A 3488-nucleotide genomic window follows, 5' to 3' on the forward strand; every position below is an offset into this window, starting at 1 on the left:
TTTTTAAGTGGTGTACTAGTGTTCCATCTTTTTTTATTAGCACCAGTTTAGAAGTTTTTCATTTTGATGCATACTTTTGATATGCACATATATATGTTGATCGACGCATTTGTTATTCACATATGAAATATTATCTGTGATCATTTTCTAGTGTTTTTGCAATACTGGCTTGATAATCTCCGCCGGTTCTCCACCAGGACCTGGTGATTTTTTCTTCTTCTTGAGTTATGTATTCCTTCGTGTCACCAAACCATTAGTACTCGTCCTTCGTAAGGTGCTCGGGAAATAAGCAGTTTATAATTTCCTGCAGCCTGTTATGCAGGGGTGTTTATTTCGGATATATTTAATGAGCTTGCCCACCATCCAGCCGTACGGTAATCCCTAACGAAGACCCCCGGGTAATCCCTAACAGTGTCTAACCATCTTGGTGGTTATAACCAGTTGCGCTTTAGTGTTTTTGTATGCTTATTTTTCATCAAGTAGTTATCTAACCCTTGCCTTGTGTACTTAAAATTATATTATCATACGCTTGTGCCTTTTTTTTTGGAGGCATTATAGTTACAATAATTCGTCTACAATTTGTTTTTTTTTTTTCACTAACACTAATACAACATTTTTATTATTATGGACTTGTTAGTAAGCATATTTATTCTTACTAACAAGTAGGTAAGAATAAATTCTTACTAACTTATTTAACGATAATTAACTTTTTTTCAAACTTGGTTCAACTACATATGAAAAAATAAATCATGGACCATTCACTGTATTATCCTCGGACCTTGGTGCATACAGTTTATACAGTTTAACAACTCAAACAGTTGTATAAAATTAGTTTAATTTCTACTTTCTATTTTTCAGATAACGAGTGCAAATTTGTGCTTAATTTTGCTCATTCCCCGACAATGCTAATTTATAAATTATGCTTTATAGCTCCACACATATTCTAATATATTTTGCGGAAAAAATCGAAACAAAATGTCTATACATTTTGTGATTATTATTTTTGAGGTAGGTAAATTAAAATCATTACATATTACAAAATTAATTTATATGGTACACCTAATCAATGATGTGAAAAAGGAAAAACGGATATCAATATTTTTTTTTTTTTTGAAAATGCTGAATGGAGAGAATATTATAATAATATTATGTATTACTGTGGTTGAAAGGTGTTCGAAATTCTAGAGATTTGAGTGAACCAAACTAATTCCAAGCAATGTAAATGTCAAGAATAATTGCATTAATATCCAGTGATTTTAGCTAGAGTGAATATGGCTGAGATATATTAATGTTTGGCGTTTGCAGACTAATAGATTTGTATTGTGGTAGCAAACACTTGATTACTGACATTTTGTTGATTTCCTACAGTTGAATATATTTACGACGGTAAATAGAGACGCTTATCTGAAATTGGAAATTATGTTTGGTTTATTAAAGTATTTGCCATTTAAACCAAGTCGTCTAACAATATTGTGTTTAAACAATATGCTGTTCAACTATTATAATATTATGAATACAATATATATTACATAATATTGCATTTCAATATTAAATCCGAAATCGTCTTTATATAATTTAATAGAATATCTTTAATAATACGATGTTTTAATCATACTTGATTGGACACAGCAACTAACTATGAAATAGTGCATAATATACTAATTTTATAAATTAACCGATGTAAAATACTGATCTAACCGATTTTAGATACTTCGTTAATTATATTATAATCAGTGGCGGATCCTTGTTGAATTTGGGGGGGGGGCTCTTAAAAAATTACTTCAAAGCCATATAGTATTCGAGGTCCTCGGGGTCCCAAGGTGGCACACCAAAAGATTTTGAGAGTTCGCAAAAAATTAAAATATTACCAAAAATTGCCTTTTTTTTTTTAGTTATAACTTGTGACATATATTATAATATTTTACATGCACGCTCTAAAAAAAAATATTTATAGGTAAGGTAATTTTTGGTACATAGTGGCTATACCTTATAATGCTCTAGTTCAAATTTTCCTAAAAATATGAAAAATAATCGATATAAAATTGTTTATTAAGGGAATGTTATAAATAGTAATATGGTTGGATTAGGATTCATTTATGTTAATTAGGTACCTATAATAATTATACTATAATATTTTGTATTATTTTATTTTAAAATACTTAAGCATTTTTATAATAATAAATGAAAATAAAAAAATTTTAAATAACTTCTATAACACAAAATCTAATCTACATTTATTTTTAGAAGCAAAATTATTCATAATGATTTCATTTTTATCATACATATTAAAATCTCTATGTACATTAAGAAGACATAAGTCATTTAACCTTTCCTGGCTCATGGTAGTACGAAGCCATGTTTTCACTCGCTTTAAAGTCGAAAAATTTATTTCAGCAGTAGCAGTGGTAACAGGCAATGTCGATAATATTCTTAATAATGAAGAAATTATAGGGAATATATCTTTAGAACAAACCATCAGTGAGGATATAGCAGTGCTTGGTACTTTTATTTCAATATTGCTGGATTGATTTTGCCACATGTTAAACCATAAGTCATACTCTCCTAAAATTAAATTATTAATTATAAAAATTTCCAACATCCATACACCCCATATAATTCTTCTCCGCAACAGATATAGTCTGATTTGATGTCAAATTCTGTAACAGTTAAATAAATAATATTGGTTTTTTTTTTTTTTTTATTATTATAAAAGCCGCTAGTACATACTATGATAGCTTGACAATTACATAAAAAGAATATAACAATATAAAATTAAGATTAACAGACAATTAAGTACATATATATACTATATAATAAAGCCAGCCTCCTGTATAAAGGCAATTATTGTTTTGATAGCTGTTTCTGTATTGGAGTTTAGGATGGAATAAAGGTTGATGGGAATATTAAGAGACATAAGAGTGTTGAAAAGAATTAGTCTTTTAAGTCGGAGGGCAGGGCAGTTAAATAAAGAGGTGGCCTAACGAGGTGGCCGAGTGGTCTAAGGCGTCGGTTGCAGCGCAGCCGTCGTTGGTTCGATCCCCGGCCACCGGGCGGCATTTTTCTTCGGGCAAGTCACAGTGTCCGGAGAACAAATGCCGCCATCTCCCAACCCCCGGGCATGGCAGATACCTACGGGTGCCCGAATTGAAAATTCTGCCAAAAACCAACACACACGTGTAATCAAACTACAGTTCCCTCCCCTACAGTACCACAGGCTAATAACCCTGGCAGTTGAAGCCTTAACACTAAAAAAAAAAAAAAAAAATATATAGATATTAGATACTAATCAAATTTAAATACTTACATTTTCAGGTCTGAAGGCATATGAATTTAATTTTTGTCTTACTCTGTTGATAAAATCCATATTTAAAAAGCGAATCAATTAAAATCACAATATGGTTATAACTTTGTACGAAAAATCGAAAACTAAATAGTTCATAACACATTGCGTGCAACAGTGACACGGTCGTCATAAAAATAATATCGTG

The sequence above is a fragment of the Acyrthosiphon pisum genome, chromosome A2 (genome assembly GCF_005508785.2).
Source record: "Acyrthosiphon pisum isolate AL4f chromosome A2, pea_aphid_22Mar2018_4r6ur, whole genome shotgun sequence".
Taxonomy (NCBI): domain Eukaryota; kingdom Metazoa; phylum Arthropoda; class Insecta; order Hemiptera; family Aphididae; genus Acyrthosiphon; species Acyrthosiphon pisum.